Source organism: Trachurus trachurus (genome assembly GCF_905171665.1).
Source record: "Trachurus trachurus genome assembly, chromosome: 2".
NCBI classification, from domain to species: Eukaryota; Metazoa; Chordata; class Actinopteri; order Carangiformes; family Carangidae; genus Trachurus; species Trachurus trachurus.
The window spans coordinates 13,769,397-13,795,518 of NC_139914.1; the positions used below are offsets into that span (position 1 = coordinate 13,769,397).

Consider the following 26,122-nt stretch of genomic DNA (forward strand, 5'->3'; position numbering starts at 1 on the left):
GGAAAGTACAAAAAAAAAAAAAAAAGATGAAGACGAACTCCTGAGACATTTTTGGCCAAATGTTCCCAAACAGCCGGATATCTGGGATGAAGTTGAGAGGTGAGGCATCCGGCGTTCACCTGCATGCGGGAGATTAATTTTGCTACATGATTAATTATGTAAACAGTGTTATCAGATCGCTACGGTGGAGCATTTGGATTCTGTCGGCATCGCCTTGTTTACTTTCATCAATGGAGAGAGAGAGAGCCAGCGTCCGGCTACAAGGTTGTCCAAGGTTGCAGCTCCTCTGTGGGCTCTGATCAGAGTGTGAGTGTGTGTGTGTGTATGGGATAGTAGGTGGTGGTAATGGTGGTGGTGGTGGTGTTGTACCGGAGGCAGCCTCATCCATATTCCTCACTTCACCATTACACAAAGTTGTAATCATGAAATGAAACTGAAAAGCTATTCTGAATGTTTTATAACCTTGTCAGTTTCAAATGAGAATAAATGAATATCGGTGTCAGCAGAGAGATGAGGTGGGAGCTTCTACTTCTACACTGTGGACATATAGTGTGTTCACAACCTTAGAAGTCTTAGGATTAGGGATGATGGAGTCTAAAGGACCGTTGGGGGGTTAATTTACACCAGCAAACGTTTGATATCTTTTATTTTTCTTTATTTTCATCACCAACCAATCCACTGATTCTTCTTCACTTTAAATTTTGAAATTGGATTTGAAAAATGATGTTTTAATTGTAACCACATGTTGCTTACACACTAAAAACAGTTGGGTTAAAAAAAAACCCAATTATAACCCAACTGCTGGTTCAAATAAGGTCAAACCCCTTTTTTGGGTTAATTTTAACCCAACAGGTTGGGTTATTCTCTTTGAATATTCAAAAAAATAAAATGAAATGAAATAGAATAAAAATATTCCAGTGCAAAAAATATGCATATACAATATACAATTTAGGATTTATATACAATAGAATAAAATAGAACAGAATAAAAATAAATACAAAGATATAGATATATAGCATTAATATAGAACCTACATCTGTATTACACACTAAAAAATGTTGGGTTATCTCTGTAACTCTCTGTAATTTCAGTTATTGGTGTTGAGTTAAATTTCTGGGTTATTTTTCCAGAGTGTAACCCATTTTCAGGGTTATAGGCTATTTATTTTAAACCAATTCCTGGGTTGTTCAAGTAATTGGGTTATTTTTCAGTGAAACAGTTGAATATTCAACCCAAAAGTTGGGTCAAAAAGAATAACCCAACCTGTTGGGTTGAAATAACCCAGAAAAATGGGTTCGTCCTTATCTGAACCAACAGTTGGGTTAAAATTGGGTTTTTTTTTTTTAACCCAACTGTTTTTAGTGTGTATGATCTAAGAACACATTATCATCTACTTTTGCACACTTAACTAGTAACTGATCATTAAGAAATACTTCTAGTGCTTCTAAATGTCTATTACATGACAACTGCACCATCCAGTCAGCACTAACAAATGAGTGACTGCCAATCAAACTATAAAAAGACATCTCAAGCTAACCCGAACCCAAATCCAGACTTTATCTCCATGTTTGGACCTGTATGATGACTAAAAAGCAAAAATAATTTTAAAAAATCTAATTTTTAGAGGTAATTGGAGTTGTCCCTTCAAACACCCTGATGAAGACTCAACTGCATGATTGAAAGCTCCATCCCTCTCAATGAAGACAAGCCCACCTCGCCGTGACAACCGCATGACACAGAGACAATAACGGCGCCGTGGCGGAGGTTCATATATCTGCGCCGGCTGCCATTCATCTGCACTGACACGTCGTTTGTCAGATGTCAGCGTAGCAGTCAAAGCCACGGGGCCACACGCCGCTAACAGCACCACGGCAACTCAACCTTCCATCCCATCATAACGACTGCTGTGTAAAATGATCAACTGCTACTGTTCTGTAGGATTACAATCTCTGTAAACAACGTCCAGCTGCCAACCAGCAGATAAAGGAGGAGTTCACTCTAATGAGCTTTAGCAGCAGTGTAACCCTGTATCAATGACACTATATAATATATACGCTGATAGGAAACTCAAAGCAAATATGTAAATAGTAATAAGTTGTCCTTCCCAATCTGTTCACTTCCTCCATCCTTCCTTCTTTCCTTCCTTTCATCCTTACTTCTTCTTCCTTCCTCTTTTGATCCAGTTAACCTGGTCTGTTCCCTCCCTCCATCTTTCTTTCCTTCCCTTTTCCCTTCCTTCTTTCCACAACCCTTTTTGCCTCTCCCCCTTCCTTCCCTTCGTCCTTACTTCTTCCTTCTCTTTTGACCCAATCTGTTCCCTCCCTCCATCTATCTTTCCTTCTTTTTTCCCTTCCTTCTTTTTTCCCATCGTTCCCTTTGTCCTTCCTTCCTTCCTTCCTTCCTTCCTGCTGAATGTTTTAGAGTCATATATTTTATCTTATGGATCAAGATTTCAAAAATAAAATACAGGAAGAGTAAATTATTACAAATTTTTTACCTTTTACTCAGTGACATGAAATAAATCAGTGAATACCTTAGTTCTAATATTTTTATGTATCTTAAAAAAGGCCAGCTTCTGACAAATGTTTTTTTTTAAAGATAGCAAAAACCATTAACATTCCTAATAATACAACAAATGCTAAAAGATATAATCATAAAATAAACTCTCCTCAAACAGGGGACTATTTTCAATCCAAATTGCTGCTGTTGGGTATTAGGAGCTTTTCAACCACATGTTTATGTATGTAGATACCTGGAGTTCCACTACACCACCGTGCACCGCTGAGCTCACCAAAATAAAAGCCAGTCCTTCAAAACCCCTTATTAGTCTCCCCGTTGTTACTTATTATTATTTTATAATTTGCCAAACAAGACATGAAGAATCTCTGCTGCCTTTTCAATCGGCTACACACTCAATAGATGGATGAATTCATTAATGTTGGAAGGAAGGAAGGAAGGAAGGAAGGAAGGAAGGAAGGAAGGAAGGAAGGAAGAAAGGAAGAAAGAAAGAAAGAAAGAAAGAAAGAAAGAAAGAAAGAAAGAAAGAAAGAAAGAAAAAGATGGGAGGAAAGAAGGAAGGGGAAAGGGAAGGAAAGGGAAAGATGGAAGGAGAGAGGGAACAGTTTGGGTCAATTGGGTCAAAAAGGAAGGAAGAAGTAAGAACAAAGGGAAGGAAGGATGGAAGGGAAAAAGGAAGGAAAGAAAGATGGAGGGAGGGAACAGATCAGGTCAAATGGATCAAAAGAGGAAGGAAGAAGAAGTAAGGATGGAGGAAGGAAGGAAAGAAGGAAGGGAAGGATGGAGGATTCGGGTCAATTTGACCCAGAAGGACGACAGGAGGGTTAAAAAAAAAAAAAAAAAAAAAGAACTCACCAAAATTATTATTTATTTAAAACCGGCTTTTAAATTGCAGATTATCCTTCCTTCATCCTTCTTTGTGTTTGAAAGTCTTAATACCTCAAGAGTTCCTAAAACATTTTACTCAGTGCATCATAATCGCCCGAAAATCCCAGATGTCCTTGGATTTTTTTCCTCTAAAATAATTGATGTAATGCTGCTGATCGTTTTGTTACATGGAAATGAAATAATGAGGATCCTAGCGTCATTAATATATGATTCAAATATGGTATTTTTTTATTTCTTTCACACCCCAGTGGCTCTTAGGGTAGTTGCTCTGGAGGGGAGAGAAGTGTGTTTTTGTGTTTGTGCATGTGTGTGATTGTCCTGTGTGCGGAGCAATTCGGAATAAATGTGTTGTGAACAAAAGAGTGCCGCGGATCGTTGGTCAGAGTGGAGTGGCGGTAATGGGGTCCTGTGATGTTTAACGTGGGGGTCTCGGCTCAGCTCAGCTCGGGTCCGGCTGTGGGTAAATACAGGAATCCTCCTCACATCACATCACAGACTCGGCTATCGGGAGGAGAACATACCAAGGGCGCGTTATCTAAACAGCCAGACATATCCTCACCTCTGCGAAACGCTTTGCCTCGACCTGAAAGATACCGAAGATTTCATCAGGCCGAGCGTTTCACACCTCGGCTCGGTACACACTCGTCCGTCTCAGTTTTCCCTCTGTCTCAAGTCTAAAATGAAACCAGCTAATAGAAGTATAAAGGTCGAGGACTTATTGCGAGAAGTGACGGCACAATTTAAACAGTGCAGTTTAAAGTCTCGAAAAATGTCTTTAACCTCTGCACACTCAAAAATGTTGGGTTATTTCTGTAACCCAATTTCTGAGTTATTGGTGTTGAGTTACATTTTTGGGTTATTTTTCCAGAGTGTAACCCATTTTCAGGGTTATAGGCTATGAATTTAACCTAATTCCTGGGTTGAAACAGTTGAATATTCAACCCAAAAGTTGGGTCAAAAAGAATAACCCATGGAAGGATGCTGGAGAACCCACACAGGAAGTCCCCCCATAGAGATGGTGGTTTACTTTCATTTTTATATTTTGTAAAATGTTTATTTATTTTAAGTCTTAGCTATAAAGGGATAGTTCAACATTTTGGCAAATTGGCCCATTGCCATAATCCCTATAGTCATAGCAGTAGGTTCGTTACCTTTAATTGTCGGTGCAAGCTATTTTTAGAAAGGCGGAGCAGAGCCGCGAGCTGTTCAGAGCTACGCTACGGAGGCTCATTATGGGATTTCTTGGTTTCCCTCGTCAAACTCATCAAATACACAATCCAACAACTCCACAATGCTCTGGTGGACAAGTTGTGACCTGCACATTCACCACGCTATGCTGGTTCAAATAAGGACAAACCCATTTTTGGGGTTAATTTTAACCCAACAGGTTGGGTTAAAATGGGTTACTCACTGAAAAATAACCCAATTACTTGAACAACCCAGGAATTGGGTTAAATTCATAGCCTATAACCCTGAAAATGGGTTACACTCTGGAAAAATAACCCAAAAATTTAACCCAACACCAATAACTCAGAAATTGGGTTACAGAGATAACCCAACATTTTTTAGTGCGTAGTGTGAAAACACTTCGCTTTCCAAAACTCCTCCCTTTAACGCGATAAGGACTGAGGGAAAATTGATAATGCACTAGAATGGTATTGGTTTGAAGCAGACAGCCTAATTCCCCCCATGTTGATGCCTTCCCACCGTCTCTCAGCCCCCCCCCCCCCCCCCGCTGTACATCCAAGCCCCCCAGAGACAACGAGTGCAAACTGCAACAGAGTCTATAGACAATCACAGCAGCATTTTAATTTGTCCCCTCGATATCTTATTTGCCGAGGACGGACCCTGGAGAGGCTTGGGCCCAAAAGAGCGCACAGCATTATTGAACCAGCCAAGGATCACATAAAGGGCTGGGTATTGATGCAGACAGGGTGGAGGGGGTGACAGAGAAGTAAAAGCCTGGCTGGAGGAAGACAGAGAAGATGGAGGAGGGCGGGAAAGGAGGGATGAAGTATCTGGAGTAGGAGATGGGCTGTGGAGTGGGAGGAGAGTCTCTATAATGAAGCAATGTTCCAAAAAAGACGAGGAACAGGAAGAGACGGTCGGTAAATACGATGTAATTGTATACACTGATTACCATGGAAACCTCTCAGGAGCAGAGCGGTAAATGTGGGGGTGGGAGGAGGTGGGTAACGCTCTGGTAATTTACAAAAATAGAAAGTCAGAGGACAGGATAGGAAAGAAGATTGGTGGCGTTACCTTTCAACACCTTATTGTATGGTTTAGGTGAAAAGGTGTTATTATATATATATATTTTTTTTTTTAACTGGACTGTTCCTGGACTGAACAGTCTATATACAGTCTATATGTGTATATATACAGCTCTGGAAAAAAATAAAGAGACCATGTTCAACCATTTAATGAGGAAAAAAGATTATAATAAATTTAAAAAAAACACTGCTGTGATTAAAAATTGGGATTATTCCACCAATTTTGATTTCTAAACTCTTCCTAAGTTTAAAAACTAGTGTTGTGTTGTTTTAAAATGAATATGAACTTGTTTTCTTTGCATTACAAGGTCTGAAAACACCATTTTCTGCAAATAAATAAATGCTCTAAATGACAATATTTTTATTTCCAATTTGGGAGAAATTTTGTCAGTAGGTTATAGAATGAAACAGAAGTGTTCATTTTACTCAAACACATAGCTATGAATATTAAAACCAGAGGGACTGATCATTTTGAAGTGGTCTCTTCATTTTTTCCAGAGCTGTATAAAGGGACATTATACATTATATAGGAGCATTGCATATATCCAAAAAGGAACAGTCCAGTTAAAAAGTAACCAGTACACCTGGTGCCATATGGGTGATATTTCAAGAGACACTCATAAGAGATTGGAAAGTAATAACTTTGATTGATTATTCAGATTGGGTGACTAGTTGGTGTTTCTGTCTTAGTTCATTGTTGGACAGAAGGAAAAGCTTAGGAACAACCAGGGCCGTTAAGGTGATGATAATTCTAGGGGCCCAGCGCCCAATGGGGCCCACAAAAAACCCCAGTAGTCTAATCTTTGTATGACTGAATTATTCTGCATAAGACCCTGACTAATACTCGTTAGCATTAGCATCAAAACAAAGTAGGCTAAATAAAAAATGATAATACATATAGTCAGGGGCCCACTTTAGTATTCTTTCAGGGGGCCCAGAATTCCTAGCAACGGCCCTGGGAACAACTGATGTACAGCATGAATCATATTTTACATCTCTGAATATGAAAGTAAGTTGTAAAATGTCATGTAAATCTTTTAGAGGGATGAAGAATTGATATTGGTTAAAGGGATAGTCCAACATTTTGGCAAATTGGCCCATTGCCATAATCTCTATAGTCATAGCAGTAGGTTCGTTACCTTTAATTGTCGGTGCAAGCTATTTTTAGAACGGCGGAGCAGAGCCGTGAGCTGCTCAGAGCTACGCTACGGAGGCTAAAGGAATTTCTTGGTTTCCCTCATCAAACTCATCAAATACACAATCCAACAACTCCACAACGCTCTGGTGGACAAGTTGTGAGCTGCACATTCACCACGCTATGAGATAATAACACAACGTTACCAGACAGAGTTGTTTTAGAGGTAAATTCATGCAAAACTGCTGATGCGCGTTGCCTTCAAGGACAGTTTTTTGACAAGCAGTCTCTGCATTTACCTTGGCCAATTTGCCAAAATGTTGAACTATCCCTTTAACTTGCAGTTTTCCTGCAGCAACAGAAATAAATGAAGCCTCAGTCCAAAGACGTTGTGGGAACAAACTGTGTCGCAAAAGGCCTCTGATGTATTATTAGACAACACTGTCCTGCAGGAAGTAGCACTATACAGTTCTAATAGAACAAAGGAAGACAGACTGGTGGACCAGGGCTCTGTCCTACAGAGAGATAATGAGCCACAAAGAAAGAAAAAAACAGACAGAAGCTTCAGAAGATGAAGACGAGCACAGGAACCCCATGATGGAGCCGGTTGGGGATGAACTGGACAGTAGGTGAGAGTCAAAAGCAGCACCTCTTCAGGGCAGCAGGACTATGTTATATCTGCAGGTGTTCCTTTCAAGCTGCACAGCACTGATGTAGGATCAACTGTATGTAGCCTGAGAGGTAAAACACAGGGCAGAAAGTCCAGAACCTCCTGGAAACTACACCCTTTCATGGCAGGAGGCCCAGAAGAATATTAAGTTGGCCTATGGGGTCGTGTTTCACAATTCAACATTAAAGGGATAGTAGCATTTTTTTTTAAAGTGTGGTTGTATGATCTACAAATAGCCCCTAAGTACTTTAATTGCAGTAGAAGACTCTCTGCACTCCTCCCGTTAGCAACGCCAGCCCATAATAGCCCTGCCCAGAGATTTACAACATACAGTGTTGTGAACGGACCCAAAGAAACGGCCTATTTTCACGGCCTAAAAGAGGTTTTACCTGAAAAAAATTACATACTTCCATTGTTCGCTATAATATAATTTTTTCCAGACCCTCAAAGTGCAGGAAAAACACAGTTTTCATTTGGACCTAACCAACTCACATATCCCTCCGCCCAGGGTTAGCGCCCGCTGATCAGCAGTTGGTTAGGTCCAAATAAAAACTCGCTGGAAAAAATTATATTATAGTGAACAATGGAACTGTGTTTTTTTTTTCCTGGTAAAACCTCTTTTAGGCCGTGAAAATAGGCCGTTTCTTTGGGTCTTTCAACATTGTATGTTGTAAATCTCTGGGCAGGGCTATTATGGGCTGGCGTTGCTAACGGGAGGAGTGCAGAGAGTCTTCTACTGCAATTAAAGTACTTAAGGGCTATTTGTAGATCATACAACCACACTTTAAAAAAATGCTACTATCCCTTTAAACCAGCTGCTTTGAAGTGTCTATGACAAAGAATTATTCAGCTATTGACAAAAATCGATAGCTTAATTACAAAACATTAAAGTTAATGCTAACTTGCACTAACAAGATAATTACTTGTATCTTGTGCGGACAAGATCAAATAACGATAAAAAAAAAAATCTTTGCAAACTTCAAGGGCTGCGCAAAAAAACTCTCTTGGCCATTTTGTATGCACTTTTATGATGTCCTCTAACTCCAGTGCTTCGGTTTCAATCTGCTGTCGAGTTGTGAAAAATCATCAAAGCTCCATGTTTCAGTATGGGATAATTAAGTATTAAAAAAACAGGAGCAGAACATGCTGAAAAACAAATCAATGAGAGGTTGTTGAACTTGAACCAAACAAATATTGAGGGATGAAAATGTATGTGTTGCTTCCTAAGAGGATAAAAAAGGTATATCTTCTATCTAGCAAATACCACAATGAATGGTTTTGTATTGTAACCATGGTTTCACTAAAGAATCTGGTATCCTCAAAAGACTTGTTTAGCCTCGACCTGGTCAAGTGTTTTCCACAAGGGAGGGAAGAACACACATGAGTTTAAATGTAAAAAAAAATGTGTTTATTTTACATAATTATAAGGGAACTCAAGCTGAAGATGGACACAATCAAACCTTGTGGCAGCCAGGGGAGAATAAGTGGCAGGTTGACTGCTGTATACTGCAGCCAGACTGAGTGAAATGAATCAGTGATGAGCAGACTCCACAAACCTCACTTCCTAAGGCCCTGTCCACACAAAAACGGAGCTTCCAAAATGATCTTTTTCTTCTTGTGCGGTTTCACTGAAACCTGACTCCATATAACCCAACAACCGGTCCCTGACCACCTGGCACCAACAAAATGGGGAGGGGCACCAACCTCCACCATCACAACTTCCAAAGTGCATAGAGAAGACCAAAAGGTACTGGAGTCTGTCCAAAACTAAGCCTAAACCTGAAGCTCAACCCCAGTCTTAAAGCAGATATCAGCTTCACGGCCGTTTCGGCTAATGCTGCGTTCAAGGCAGGCTTTTGAAACCGTAAGTTACAGCTTCAAGTCACAACTACGACTTGGTAGCGTTCCAGGTAACCCGTAGCTCGTGTTTTTACCATCCTGTTGTCTGTGAAAGTTCCCTATAACGGCCACTCGTAACTTCCGACCCGTGAACTCGTACCAGATCGAACTGGTATGACTTCACAGGAAGGAAAAACACAAAGTACGAGTTTCTTTGAACGCACCATGAGTTAGCAGCCCCCGCCCTTGTCAGGCATCAATTGGTCCTCGTGCTACGTCACCACATTCACGCGCATCCCTTGGCTGCACACACAGCCCTTCATGCCGTTCTCTCTCCTCATTGGATAACACTTGTATCCCACAAGGAAAATTTTCTCCTCGGGTTACAGCAGAGCAGAGTGATGGAGAGACTCGTGTTTAGGCTGAAATACTTCATGTAAGTGATTGCTGACGGAAAATAGGACTATTTAGGACTTATATTAACAAAAACATTCCACTGATATCTGCTTTAACCCCATACTGCACACTAAATATAGTTGGGTTAAAAAACAACCCAATTTTAACCCAACTGCTGGTTCAGATGAGGACGAACCCCTTTTTTTTGGGTTATTTTAACCCAACAGGTTGGGTTATTCTTTTTGACCCAACCTTTGGGTTGAATATTCAACTGTTTCACTGAAAAATAACCCAATTACTTGAACAACCCAGGAATTGGGTTAAATTCATAGCCTTTAACCCCGAAAATGTGTTACACTCTGGAAAAATAACTCAGAAATTTAACTCAACACCAATAACTCAGAAATTGGGTTACAGAAATAACCCAACATTTTTTAGTGTGTGTTGGAGGTTCTGGAAAGCAGAACGAATCACTGATGACCAGACTCCACCTATCGACTCTGCACGACTCTGCAAAGGAGTACAACTTGGATGTCATTGGGTGTAAATACCATCGCAATTGAATGTATCGACATAAAGCATCCATATTTAGTTCTAAAGTTGATCACCTACACCCTGAGATGTTTTGCAATGTCATACTTCCTGTGTTTCCTTGAAAGTAAGTGTATTGCTCTTGTTAATTCAAAGACAGCCAAGCCCTAATCCTTTAGTTTAGGCCATACACTATAGCTGAGAGCCATTAGGATGGACAGGTTGCTGACTCGACGCCTGCCTAAATCACCCAGGTAAAGCTTGTGCCGTCTGTTTCGTTTTATTGGGCAGATACATCAGTTTAAGCAGGTAGGAGGACCAATCACGCGGCTGACGGATGAGCCCGAGCAGCCCGAGCTCTGTCTGCAGTTTGACAGGAGGAGATGCCTGATCATAAGCCGGCACATCAACCCCGGATTTAATATCCAACCAGATTTAACTTTATCTGCAAAACTTGTTCACAAAGATCAGTGGGCGCAGCAGACAAAGAAGATAATGGTGCAATTTGGGATGATTCATCTCTTTCAGACACTCTGTTTCTCCATGTTAATTATCTCTCATTCTCAGTGTACACAATATCAAATGGCAACGAGGGAAAGAAAGACATTTTCAGATTCTGTGATTGCACTAAAATGTCTTTTTTTTGTAAACATGATTTGGAGTGATTTAGTAGCACTCACCCGAACCCCAAACAAACCCTGTTGAGACTGCACTATTAAATTGGATGATGCAAGACCTTTTTATTTAACTCACTGAGTGCCATTGACGTATACTGTATATACGTCAAACGCAAGAGATGAAAGAGACGAAACTGCAGAGTAGGACTCCGACTTGTTGTATTTTAGTTTTTTTTTTAATTGTACAATGAAAAAAACATGTGAAATGAAATTTCAGATGTCTTACATGTTTTTGAAGCCAAAATTAAAACTGATAAATCATTGTTTTTCTTGAGAGACTCTTTTTCACAAAAATGCATTTTTCTCAGCTTTCTAGAAAAAAAGTGGTCTTTTTGGTGCAACCAGGCTCTATTCAACTTAAGATAAATCAAGAATGGAACAAGGTACAGTCAAATGTTTTTTCTCCTAATTAAATAGAGAGTCTCCTCTTTCTTTTGAGCTATTTGGTGTTTTCAGACTCATAGTACAAAATATTCTGTGGGTCTTGAAATATTACTCAAAATGCCCCAAAACGCTGGCCCACGGCACTGACCATTTTATATATAAAGGGGCTGGCACTCAATGAGTTAAAGGTACACCTACAAAACAGGACAGGTGATGAAGTATAATGTTGAACTATAAGCATTATTTCTCTTTCTTATCAAATTTGGACCTATTTAATAGAGTTTACCAGCCTACTAGATCCCTCTGCTGGCCTGAAGAGGGTGTTACCCGAACTTTTTCTGTGTCATCTGATGGTTTTATAGGAAATAATTCAACCAACAGGGTTGCATCCTACTTGCTATCGCTCCATGAGCTACCAAACCCAGCCAAAAGTACCTTTAGTCTTGGAATTGGACCCAATGGGAGATAAACTCTTTGGTCAAAAGGACAATAGGTTCAAACTGCTTTCTGCAATGGCTGTTTTGCGTATAAATGATGTTTCAAAATGTGCAACAGTGGTACAGTAACTAGAATATCAGCCTTCACCGAGGCCAAACAATCCTACTAAATTGTATGTCAGATTTTTAAGCCGTCATCCAAAAACAATTTCCAGTTTCGGCAATTGAGGATTGAGGAAACTGGGAATCAGTAAAGCTTAAGTCAGAAGCCTCTTTTCCACCGTGGACAATCTATTGTACATCACGCACCAACCAAATGATACAAACAAATGCCAGTCATGTTGTGGGGAATACGGACACAGCAAATGCCATGGCAATCCATCCAACAGTTGTTGAAACATTTCACTGATAAGCAAAAAGGTCAACGTGCTGATGGAGCTGGATGTAGCATTAGGGCAACATCAGAGTCATTAAGATTCATTGTCTGGGAAAACCATTAAGGCCGGTACCAAAGTCAGGTCAAGTAGATAAGATGGTAAGGGTTTGTGGTATTGGTATTCACTAGAACAGTGGTTCTCAACCTTTTTTACATCAAGGACCCCTAAATTGACACAAATTAGACCACGGACCCCCATTGGACAAAATTTTCAAGCAAACCAGAAATACACAAATATTTGTTCTGAGACTGAATAACGTTGTACATTCAAATTAGGGCCAATGGTGTGAACTTTTGGAAACATTATAGCAAAATTTCTGGAAAAAAGCGGTACAATTTCTCCAAAAACGTTTAAACATTTATAGGAAGAGGTGGTTAAAAAAAAATCTCAACAAAAAGTAAAAAAAAAAAAAAGGTTAAAGATTTTCTACAAAAAAAGGGGGTAAAATTCTCAAAAAAAAAAGTGGTAGAATTTCAAGAAAAAGTAGGGGACCCCCTTTAACCCTCTCAAGGACCCCTGGGGGTCCCCGGACCCCATGTTGAGAACCGCTGCACTAGAATACCAGTCCAAAATTGTTGAATCTTTAAAATAAAAGTGATTAGAATCAGTTCCTTAGGCAACACAATCTAGTTTATGGAGACATAATTTGAATACAATCCATCCAGCGATTTATTTAATCCCCATTGAATATAAATAAAAATCAATGTTTATCTACATCTAGTTCTAAAAGCTGTGAAAATATTTGTTGTCCAACAGACAAATCTTTAGAGCTTGATGATTTTGAATGTAGAGGTATTTCCCAAGGACACTGAAACTATTACTTCACTGGGACCAAATTACCAAGCCCTCTTTCTTTCCATTAGAGATAAGTAATTATTCACTTGGCACTGTAGCAATCTCACACCTGTATGAAGATATTACACTTTAGGCCTAACAAGATGCATTCAGACTTTTATGCATCCCCTTCTCTCTGGGAGGACGACACTAGTTTGAAATACTCATCGACAAAGCAAATCAATATCTAATTACAGGCCGCACATTACGGTGCTTCAGCAGGGGAATGGAGAGAGGCCTTCCCTTCCTCCTTAAACCAAGGGCTCAATAACACCTTGTAGATTATTTCTTTGCCCGTCATTTGCATGCCGCCCCAGTAATGGCCCCTCACTTTGAGAATCTATTACCATTTTTTGCCTTAAAGTCAGCACTTTTCAGAGGACAGAGATTTGTCTTGCCTCGGTCCATCACTCAGCCTCGGCTGCATTCGATTTACACCACAAAAAGGTAATAACATCGCCACTGAGAGTGTGTTTGTCTTGCAGAAATTTAAGTGCAATCCTTTTGGCTCCAATTGTTTAAAAAGAGGCAGGATTTTGTGCATCACAATGACCCATCTTCACTCACACTTACCATAAAGAATACAAATGTGGTAATACACTTCCTAGAAAATGACTTACCTCTGCTTTTTTAGCCCTAAAGAGCTTCAACTGAGGAGAGGTGGAGGATAATCACTGTAATTAACATAATTCACGGAATCTACAGTTCATCTTGGAATTGACTGTGTGCTGTCGGCTTTTAACATGTCAGAAGATGTAATCGCAATCGGTTGCTAATGGTTACTTGCTCGCTACCAGAAATAGAAATCCAGACCTTCAGACTATCCACTAACCAGCGGCTTCCCACCATCTTTAGGAATCGTCAGTGAAGTAGCAACGTCTAAGTCAACTAATCAAATGTCGACTCACTCCGTAAAAGGACATTGCATTTACCAGACTCATTGGGACGACAGCACACCGACAAGCGCAATAGGTCAAAATTGGACCACAAAGTCGATCTGCAAACTGTAGAAGATTTAGAATCTGTTTACACACTGTTTGACAGCCTCGATGGACATACAACATACTATAATATGTACCTGTCACCACAATGACACCGAAACCCAAGTTGTAATCAATCATGTTTGAGTTTTACATCAATCACAAAGTCTGTTTAACCCCTTAAAGGGATAGACGGCACAGTTTCCAGACATATAACGTCTACACCATGAATGGGCAACTTAAATGATGGAGGGGGCCACATAGGACCCCAAACTTAAGCAGATATGATAACATTTTCTGCCATTTTAAATATGTTTATTGAACCAACATACAGTGCAATAACTTAAAGGGATAGTTCAACATTTTGGCAAATTGGCCCATTGCAATAATCCATACAGTTTTAGGAGTAGGTTTGTTACCTTTAATTGTCGGTGCAAGCTATTTTTAGAACGGCGGAGCAGAGCCGTGAGCTGCTCAGAGCTACGCTACGGCTAATGGGATTTCTTGGTTTCCCTCATCAAACTCATCAAATACACAATCCAACAACTCCACAACGCTCTGGTGGACAAGTTGTGACCTGCACATTCACCACGCTATGAGATAATAACAAAACGTTACCACACAGAGTTGTTTTCGAGGTAAATACAGAGTCTGCTTGATGAAAAACTGCCCCTGAAGGCAACGCGCATCAGCGGTTTTGCATGAATTTCCCTCTAAAACAACTCTGTCTGGTAATGTTGTGTTATTATCTCATAGCGTGGTGAATGTGCCGCTCACAACTTGTCCACCAGAGCGTTGTGGAGTTGTTGGATTGTGTATTTGATGAGTTTGATGAGTTTGATGAGGGAAACCAAGAAATCCCATTAGCCTCCGTAGCGTAGCTCTGAGCAGCTCACGGCTCTGCTCTGCCGTTCTAAAAATAGCTTGCACCGACAAATAAAGCTAACGAACCTACTGCTATGACTATAGGGATTATGGTAATGGAAATTTGCCAAAAATGTTGAACTATCCCTTTAACCCCCACTGGCCCTTCCTGTGGGTGTTACCAACTGCATTTAAATTTAAACCGTGTATGTTGTGAGTGTGGAATAAATGACCCCTATTTTATTGGATCATCTTTAGATACAATCTAAGTTATTGCTTTATTGAACGCAATCACAGCTACGACCACCTCCTTGAGAGAAACAAATGACACCTGAATGTGACATATAGAAGTCTGCAGAATGAATGAACGTTTCGAGCCTCATAAATCCTCCGCACCTGACCGAGCAGCAGCCAAAGGTCACCGTGAAACCTCTGCTGAGACGCAACCGGGGCTGAAGGAGAAAGGACGGAGGAGTTTCGACATTTCCAATAAGTCACCGCTGTCGATGGAGAAGGCGTGCGAAGTCCGACGCGAGTCTTTGCTGCAGGATTAAGCTGGGTACAGTTGTGTTTGGACGGCTCCATCTATCAAGCGCTAAAAGTGAAGCAGATATGCAACGGGTCATCCCTCTCTGCTGCGTCGCACCGTGGGTGTACATAAATCTTCACCCCCTTTGCCACTGAGAATTAGCGCGACGCTTTGCAATGATCCCACGGCAACAGACGCTTCTCTTGATATTTATAAATCAATGATTATACACGCTACATCATCTGATTATGCATGTCAACTGTTGCTCTCCACAACACAGGCGAGGAATAATGTTTATCTGAATGAATGTCAAATCCCCGCATGTACAATATGAAAATGTACATACTGCATAAATACACAGCAAATGTTTGGTGATAAACTTTCCCGGTATCCTCTACACCGCTGTGACCTTTTGTATCAGTCCATATTTGTATTTTTTGTGGGCGGGAAATCTCATAGAAAATAAATCATTATGAATGTTGAGCTGTTGCTGAATCCAGGTGGTGTTTAGGTGGCAGCAATACTGTGTTAAAGGTCCCATATGGGATAATATAAAGTGTTTTTTTCCCTTTTTAATTAACAGGACTAGTTAATGAAATTGGCTGTTGCACTAAATATAGCACAATAGTGCAATGTGGAGGTGAAGCTGAGAAGGCAACACGCTGTTGGATTTAATATAGCAGCTATGGAGGTCAAAATATTAATTATTCAATAACTACTTAAGACACTATGAAGCCTGTAATTATTTCAATAAAAACCGATAAAACCTTAAAATTGAAATTGGAATTGAAATTATTACAAATTAACTTGAAACCATGAATATCTCTGGATGTTTCATGTCATTTTTTTGTTTACAGACAGCTTTTCAAATTTCAATTCTATTGCACATAAGTCAGACAAAACAAAAGTATACAAACATGATAATAGCAGAATGTGAAAACGGGATGCTAATGAAAAAATACCTGAATTCTACATAATAATCCTACAATATCAAAAAGGGCATTGAAAAGAATCCCCAAAAATCTATTGCCTCAGTTTAACATGAGTTCAATAGACAAAAACAATTAAAAAAACAATGTTATCTAGTCTTTAGTTCAGTGTTTTTCAACCTTGGGGTCGGGGCCCCACGTGGGGTCGCCTGGAATTGAAATGGGGTCGCCAGAAATGTCTAGTAATTGATTTTTAACTAATTATTATTCTTTTTAAAATTATGATTAAAAACACCACAGACAATCTTAAACAACTGTATTCTATACTTTCACTTTCTCAAATACAAATCAAGTTCATATAAAATGCAACATATAAAATCTGAGCTGGTGCATCTTGATTGACGGGGGGTCGCCAGAAATTTGTGATGTCAAAATGGGGTAATGAGCCAAAAAAGGTTGAAAACCACTGCTTTAGCTTTAAAGTCTTTCAAAAGATTAAATTTTTTCCTCGTAAAAACTTAATTAAAATCACATAACTAACATAATAATGAGATTATTACTTCTTTTTTTTTTAATATTTGTTTCACTGTAGTATGTTTTTTTCTGTCATTGACTGCTTTGGGAGTCTGTAGCTCCAGACTGAAAACAGCTGCTGTCAATCCAAGATCTAGGTGTTGAGCTGCAAAACACCCATAAATCTAAATAAACACACACCTCTAGTTCTGTATAGCTGTGATATTCAGCGAACAGACATAAACCATGAGGTGTGGGAACTCCTGTTGGAGAGATGCAGGTTACCCCTTACTGCCAAGCAAGGTTACAGCCCAATGGTTAATGTTACACCTAATAAAACCTCTAAATAATGACATCATTGGGTAAAAAGTGGCGCTGACAACCAATTCTCGCTCCCCCTTGACATGATTTAGCAGCAGTGGACGCAGCAAACACAATATTAGGCTCTTTTAAAGCACACTGCCCCCGGCGTGATGACTGACCTTGTTTTCACCGGCTTAAAGACTGCTTCTGGTCAGCACTTCTCACTTGATACACAGTCACAGCTCCTTATAATAGCCGCCGCCGCCCGTAGACATGTGCACGGTCGTCTTTCTTCATTGGAGGGAAACTGTGGCAAGATAAAAAGAGAGTAAACCTTAGATTTCATCTGGGCTGTGAATTTGCCAATTTGCAGCAATTAATCCTGATCTTTTAAACATGTCCAGCACTTAATGGTTAAAGGGATACGCCAACATTTTTTTTTTCATGTCTTGCCTCACTCCCGAGTCCATGACCAGCAGATAGACACCATCCTTTCGACTGTGCGTGCAGTAACAAGGGAGATAGAGCCGTATCGGTAAAAAAAAAATTAGCTTAGCTCAAACACTGGAAGTGTATGGGTAGTGTTAGCCTGCCTCCTACCTGAGCCGAAATCAGCAGTCAGAAGCTGATTTCATTTTAGCTCTAAACTCTGTAAATATATCACTTTATCAACATTTCAAACATTTTTCGGCGAGAAAGTAGCCGTTTAGATCAGCAGTGTGTCGTTAATTTGTCTAAATACCAGCTGTTTACAATTTGGCGCTACTCAAGCTAGCCGTTGTGACCAACGCACTTCCGGTTACTTTCACAAAATAAAACACCCGTTGCCCTTTACATACAGAAAACCATGACGATAGAATTTGTGCTTTTACTTTGAAACAGGAAGCTAACCTACCCTCGATGTAGCTAGCTTGAACCAAAATAAAGTGTCTTTGCTTGAACCCTCTGTTTTGACCGATCTCGTCCCGTTAGCGGCATTTGACCGCTCAAGATGCCTTACCGGAGAGTTCTGTCAGCTTTGAGTTGCTGAAGAGTTTCTCTGATGACTTTAGGTGGAGGCAGGCTAACACTACCTATACACTTCCAGTGTTTGAGCTAAGCTAATTACGGGCGACACGGCTCTATCTCCCTTGTTACTGCACGCACAGTCAAAAGAATGGTGTCTATCTACTGGTCATGGACTCTGGAGTGAGGCAAGACACGAAAAAAAAAATGTTGACCTATCCCTTTAATTCCTAAGAAGGGGGTATTGTTATCTGTAAAGGACCATAAACTAGATTAGGCTCTAGCTAAACAGTGTGACAAGAATTACACTTAGTGCGGACTTGCTAACATGCAAATGCAAACCCCTTCTGTGCTTGATTTCTAAACAGCTTCTTTAAAAAGACATTCCATCTGAATTATTCATGTTTTACCAAATGTCATTTAGATGCGAGACAATTTGGCCACTCTTCCGGGGTTTTTTGAATGCAGCGGCGGTCTGAGTGAGTGAGTGATGCATAGATGATTAATGTGCATGAGTGGAAGGTGCAACAGTAGCACCGTGGGTGTTGATCACAGGCGGTGGATGATTTACACGATAGAGACGCATCCAAGAAACAGCTTTTTCCAGCTTAAATTATACATCTAGGGTTGATAGACACCATTAATCGAAATCCCATTTAAAGCAGACTAGCTAACAGTTGTATAACAATGAAAAGTCCTGCTGCTTTTCATGAGAAAATAACTCAGCTGTTACAGTCAGGTAAATACCTGTGAACGCTCTCTGAATACACATGTATGGATGTGTTTTGTAGCTGGGATGAAGTGGGATGCTGCTGCTGCTGCTGCTGCTGCTGCTCCATATGCACACAGGTCAATCACAATCTGAGGGGGAAAAAAAGAAAGAAAAAAAATCTCTGTTCAATCTTTCCCACTAAATTACCTTGGCAGATATCAAACAGAGTCCTTCACTGCTGCTAAATGATAATTGTAGCCGGCTCAGCTGCCAGGACCAATACTCCGGGGGTCAGCGGTGGCAGAGAGGCTGGACGCCGTGAAGAAATTACCACCGGCTTTTATTCTGTCTTTTCTCCTTTAGCTTCTCTCTCTCTTGCTCTCTCTCTTTTTTTTTTTTTTTGAAGATTCTTCATCTATACATCCTCCAGCTAAAGAGGTAATGACTCACAGGTGTGATATGGAGATCAATGGGCTTATATTTATCAGGCATCTGGAGGAAATGAATCCTAATTGATCCGGAAATCTTGAAGCGCCACATCAGTTTTACTTTAAAAGTCCTATGAAGTTAGATTACTGCATCTTTTCTTTATTATTGTAAATCAGGTTGAGATTCTGTATTAATACTGAGAACCCTCCTGTTGTCCATCTTGGTCAAGGAAGGAAGGAAGGACAAAGAAAAAGTAGGAAGGAAGGAAGGAAGGAAGGAAGGAAGGAAGGAAGGAAGGAAGGAAGGAAGGAAGGAAGGAAGGACAAAGGAAAAGTAGGAAGGAAGGAAGAAAGGAGGGAAGGAAGGAAGGACAAAGGGAAAGATGGGAGGAAAGAAGGAAGGGAAAAAAGGAAGGAAAGATAGATGGAGAACAGATTGGGTCAAAAAGGAAGGAAGGAAGGAAGGAAGGAAGGAAGGAAGGAAGGAAGGGTAAAACGATTGTGGAAAGAAGGAAGGGAAAAGGGAAGGACAGAAAGATGGAGGGAGGGAACCGATTTGTTCAAGGGATGAAGAAGGGAGGAAAGAAAGAAGGGAAAAGGGAGGAAAGAAAGAAGGGAAAAGGGAGGAAAGAAAGATGGAGGGTCAATTGGATCAAAAGAGGAAGGAAGAAGAAGTAAGGACGAAGGAAGGAAGGAAGGAAGGAAGGAAGGAAGGAAGGAAGGAAGGAAGGAAGGAAGGAAGGAAGGAAGGAAGGGAAAAAAGATTGTGTAAAAGAAGGAAGGAAGGAAGGAAGGAAGGAAGGAAGGAAGGAAGGAAGGAAGGAAGGAAGGAAGGAAGGAAGGAAGGAAGGAAGGAAACAAATTGGGTCAATTTGACCCAGAAAGACAACAAGAGGTTTAAAACAAGCTGTCAAGACTTCTGCGACTTTGTGATGTCACAACATCTGCCCCACCCACTTGATGTGGTTTCTTTGGGTGTTTACTTGAAATCTGCTATATTTTTACTCAGTTACTCAAAAGGCCCAGAGCTTTCTCTCCTCTGATTGGCTTACTGACCTATTGTTGAGATGTTTTTTTGTTTCCACATCACAATAATTTGACCAATTTCTAGAAATTAAATAAGGGAACAGTGCGACATTTGAGTAGAATATGCTTACAGTGACAGTGTGATGTTGTTACTTGCAGATATTAGATAGATACACAAGAGCTTTAATACTGTGAATGTGCCAGAAATGATATTACTGACTTCATAAATCAACAAGCTCTCTGAGAATGCACGCCATTCATTCTTTTGATTTGCTTCAAACGATAAGCCAGAGCATAATTTGCATATTGAGATGCTGATAAAAAATGTGGATGGAATGCAGAAATGCCAGGTGTAGCTAAATATAATCAGATGTTATTATCCAAAGATAATACATCGAGATACAGATCACAGGTTAACACCAGGTAATGGAGTTGGAACATATCTGAGTCTCAGAACATTAAACAGAAAAATATCCTTAAAGGGATACGCCAACATTTTTTTTTTCATGTCTTGCCTCACTCCCGAGTCCATGACCAGCAGATAGACACCATCCTTTCCACTGTGCGTGCAGTAACGAGGGAGATAGAGCCGTATCGCCCGTAATTAGCTTAGCTCAAACACTGGAAGTGTATGGGTAGTGTTAGCCTGCCTCCACCTAAAGTCATCAGAGAAACTCTTCAGCAACTCTAAACGGACCGATCTTCGTCTCAGAGCTGACAAAACTCTCCGGTAAGGCATCTTGAGCGGTCAAATGCCGGTAACGGGACGAGATCGGTCAAAACGGAGGGTTCAAGCAAAGAAAGTTTATTTTGGTCCAAGCTAGCTACATCGAGGGTAGGTTAGCTTCCTATTTCAAAGTAAAAGCACAAATTTTATCGTCATGGTTTTCTGTATGTAAAGGGCAACGGGTGTTTTATTTTGTGAAAGTAACCGGAAGTGCGTTTGTCACAACGGCTAGCTTGAGTAGCGCCGAATTTGTCTGAACAAAATTGTAAACAGCTGGTATTTAGACAAATTAACGACACACTGCTGATCTAAACGGCTACTTTCTCACCTAAACATGTTTGAAATGTCGATAAAGTGATATATTTACAGAGTTTAGAGCTAAAATGAAATCAGCTTCTGACTGCTGATTTCGGCTCAGGTAGGAGGCAGGCTAACACTACCCATACACTTCCAGTGTTTGAGCTAAGCTAATTACGGGCGATACGGCTCTATCTCCCTTGTTACTGCACACACAGTCAAAAGGATGGTGTCTATCTGCTGGTCATGGACTAGGGAGTGAGGCAAGACACAAACATTTTTTTTGGGCATATCACTTTAAAGATTTTTTATCTTGAGCCTTCATCTGTGCCTCAGACATCTACAACACACAGGCATATTCGACTCAACCATGACTCATCATCATTTGTTTCATGCTATACTTTTGAGTGATGTCCTTCACTTGCTCAGAGTTCACGCAGGACGCTTCACAAATAACTGTGACTCTGAGGAAGGAATATTTTTAGTCCCTGTCAAACCTTCAGCAGCGTTCCTCTGAGGGATCCTGAGTGGACCAGAGTGGATATGAGAAGAGGAGCTAAAGGATAGAGTCGCATATTTAGAATGACGGTGACCAGTGACGAGATGTCATCAAGACAGCCGGTGTTAAAATAAAAATCTCCTTTCATGGTTTTTATAAAGTACCTCTGAGCCTTAAATGATCCTGCAAACTTGAGCAGAAAAGAACATCACAGGAGCCACCAACTTCTCCGTCCTTGTAATCCGTCTTGATTTGTATGCCTCTCACACGCTCCACCTTTTAGATTTCACTTTCAGCCATATTTAGCCAACTTTAAGTCGAGCTGACAGAATGAAAAGGGGTTCTCATTTCGACGATATAATAGGAAGAGACCCTTTCTAAATGGCAAAATGAATCTGCGATCGACCAGCCGCACATTAGCGCTCACACATCCAGTCCTGTAACCAAGCCTGAAACCAAACGTCCATACCTGTTACAGATGCAATTTATACACATCAGTTCAGTTCACCCTGCCGGTCAATAGAGAGCTCAGGATCACCTTGTGACATGTAAATGAGGGTCCTTTAGTGTCGCGAGACAGGCAGGACTAAATGAGCCTTATGATTTTCTACCCACCTCGGTCTGACAGTCCATATAGAAACCTCCCGGCCTCTGCTGCTGGAAACTCATTATGCTTCCACTGAGACCAGTGCACTATTGATCTAACACATAAGGCTGCCTTTATTTATCTGGTTTTCAGTACTATACTTTTGAACCTCTGTTTTTCTATTTGACTACAAATCCTTCCACATATATGCCCGATGTGTGTGTTTAAAGGGACAGGTGGATATAAGCATCTTTACACAAACTCTTAAGACAGAACCAGAAGCTATTGTAGTTTAGGTTAGCATCAAGACTGGAAACAGGGGAAACAGCTAGCTTAGCTTAAATAACAAAGTGTAGCCTACTTAAAAGCACCACTAAAGACACAAATTCTCATAGACCTACATTTATATAAGCATCTTTACACAAACTCAGAAAGAACCAGAAGCTACTGTAGTTTAGGTTAGCATCAAAACTGGAAACAGGGGAAAAAGATAGCTTAGCTTAAACAACAAAGTGTAGGCTACCTAAAAGCACCACTAAGAACACACATTCTCATATACCTACATTTAAAAATGCCAGATCATGGTTTTACTATAGGGTCTTGATGCTAAGCTAACCGATAATAAGATAACTGACAGCTAGCTGAAACAGCTTAATACAGGCTTTGTGTTTCGTCTCTTTGGGCTGTTTTACAGTGTTACTTGAAAACCTAGACCTGATTTGTAATTTCAAAAGATAATTGGCTTCCATTTGTATCTATATACACAGCAGTAACAATGAGGATAAAAGTCTGTCAACAATTTCCAGTATTAAAATATTATTCATGAAAACTAAAACCCATACAGCTTCATATAATTTTCCTATATAAATGTATAGCTATTATACTAATGGGGCCTTTCCGTATAATAGAGTCTATATATCATAATTATTTCCAAGTGGAAACAGATGTTTCACATCATCTGCCTAGATATAATTTATTCGAAGACTTTACAAGTGCCTTTAATCCGGCTGTCCGAACCCATCTGCGTAATGACAACTTTCTCTTACTCTGTGATTCAACGGGTGGATCATTGCCGCCCAACATGATAGCTATCATCATTTCAGTCCTGGTATGCATCCATTATGCAAAAGTGTTTTTGTAAATGTACAGTCATTAACACCCCAGAGTGTCTGTCATTGACTTTATTCCTTATATTAACTGAGTTTTTAGCAACTACCTTCACTATAGATGCCGTACTGTATATCTTAGACTGATATTTATGATCATGGGAAACCAAATGACCATTAAGGAAGCATTGCAAGGTCAAAATACAAATGCCGTATTGAAACATTATGTACACACTAAAAACAGTTGGGTTAAAAAATAACCCAATTTTAACCCAACTGCTGGTTCAAATAAGGACAAACCCCTTTTTTGGGTTAATTTTAACCCAATGGGTTGGGTTATTCTTTTTCTTCCTTTTCTCTTAACCCATTGGGTTACAATAACCCAAAAAAGTGGTTTGTCTTTCTTCAAACCAGCAGTTGGGTTAAATTTTTTTTTAACCCAACAGTTTGGTTGTTAAACACTACAGAGAGTGCTCCAAAAGTGACACCACTGTCACAGAAATGAATGGCAGTGGTGTCACTGGTTAACAAGTTTGGAGCGCTCCCTGCAGACCTAGATTGAAAAGTGGTTAAGTGGTCCTTCAAGTACAATTACTAATCATTAGTACCTCTTCAAAAGAGAAAGAAAACTTTCGATTGATTATCTTATGTTTTAATATAAACCTATTAAAAGTAAACTCTTGTAAAAAAAAAAAATCCAATTACTTGAACAACCCAGGAATTGGGTAAAATTCATAGCCTGTAACCCTAAAAATGGGTTACACTCTGGAAAAATAACCCCAAAACTTAACCCAACACCAATAACTCAGAAATTGGGTTACAGAGATAACCCAACATTTTTTAGTGTGTAGTAAAGGTAATTGAGCTCAATATCCAGTCTGGCGAATACATCCCACCCTCCAAAGAAATCATTCCCCAAATAAACAGCCAACTTTCAAAACACAAACACCGTCATACACAACTGACGCCTCACCGTGTATAATTAAAAGGGGAAGTGGATTAAGGAGAGTGAAAAACTGAACAAATAACCCGTCAAATACTGTGTCCGTTCGGATTACCTCCGCCCAGAGAAGCACATCTGCTCTTGATCCAATCGATTTGATTTCTAATTAAGTTTGAAGGTGAGGATCCGCACCAACCACATGCAGATAAATCTCCCAAACACCTGGCCGATATCAAGTGACACGCAACCCGAGACAAAGCCAAACAAGGCGATGCTTCGTTGCCTCCTTTTATTCGGCGGCGGCGGCGGAGGTGTGGGATATTCAGCCTCACACCTCCGGCCTCTGTTGCTTTGAAAAGACTATCTAATCATCAATAATACATGGAGGTAATGCTTCCTTTTGAGAATGAACGGGGAAAACTAGGCCGCAGAAGCCTCGATTTATGCTCCTTTCTGTCCAACTTTAAAGACACTTGAAGATATTTAATTTAAAAGCAGAACACACCTCAGTCTCTACTACAGAATATATTTTGTAGCGCAACTCAGCGTCTCCTGATTTCCCCCGAAATCAGTATTTGCCTTTCATCTGCTATTTCCCCAAGGCCTTCTTCCCCCCCTCCCTTTCACACCCATAAAATATTGATCTTTAAATATTTATCCTGCAAACATCCACAGGACCTGACCTGTATTCCCAGTGTATGTGAAATATTCACCTTTTTGCTAAATAATTGATGGTTGCATCCATGTTTCAGCACCTTTGCCAACCTTTTAGCGGGAGCCCCGGCCGAGCTGCTTGAGCATGTTTTATTGGAAGGATCAAGCCTCGGCGGTTTCTCGACAGCGACAAAGCAGCGCAACGGTTTTAATTGGGCCCTTGGCTGAGACGGCAGTAGAGGGGGGGGTTTGGAGGGCTTTTGTTGAAGGAGTTGGAGTGTCACAGACAGTAAGGAGGTTAACGTAGTGACCTCTAAGATGCTGATGGGATTGTTTTCTAGGTAGGTAAGACAGCATAGTAATGGGATGGGGATGAGGCCATGGGTGGGTGGGGGGGGGGGTATGTGCTGACTTACAACCTCTGGCTTGTCCTCCCCATTGATCCACCGCCTCTTTCGGCAACTAGTTAAGACACGGTAACACGGGAACACGGCCTACCCACCTTCCCTCAAGCTGCTCGGTAGCAGCAAAGGTCGTGGTAGCAGCAAATCCCGGTAAATCCGAATCCGAATGTCTGTTCACTTCCTGCTGTAGCAAGGAGCTGAACAACATTGTGTCGTGTGAATTATTAACGGGTGCCTTGAGAGTGGAAAGGAGATCTAACTTCAGAAATAACATACTGATACTGCATTGGAATTCAGAAGGTTTTGTAGAGTTACAGTTTGCTGACTTTTATTAGAACTGTATCCATCCATCCATGCTTCCTTTTCTTCTGCTTTTCTAAGGTTGGGACGTGGTGGTAGCAGGTCAATCAAGGTAGACCAGACATCCAGCTTCTATAGCAATGTTATTTAGTTCCTCAATGGGCAGTGGCGTGCACAGGGTGGGAGCAGGGGGGGCCCAATTGTTGAAAAACGTGCGCTAAAGTGCCCCCTGGGAGCCGAAACGCACGTTAAAGTGCCCTCTTGGAAGCCAAAACGCGTGCTAAAGTGCCCTATAGGAG

General features: G+C 40.5%; 1 protein-coding gene and 1 long non-coding RNA gene across 2 annotated transcripts in view; one reads left to right on the forward strand and one right to left on the reverse strand.

Moving 5' to 3' along the window:
• LOC310999124 overlaps positions 1-26,122 on the forward strand; it is a 355,538-nt gene that overhangs the window by 166,042 nt on the left and 163,374 nt on the right. The gene's annotated exons all lie outside the window — the stretch shown is intronic.
• pudp (pseudouridine 5'-phosphatase) overlaps positions 9,931-26,122 on the reverse strand; it is a 262,995-nt gene continuing 246,803 nt past the window's right edge. Inside the window, exon 5 of the transcript XR_014596025.1 lies at positions 9,931-9,970. The gene's annotated coding sequence lies outside the window, so the exon portion shown is untranslated. The remainder of the gene's footprint in view (positions 9,971-26,122) is intronic.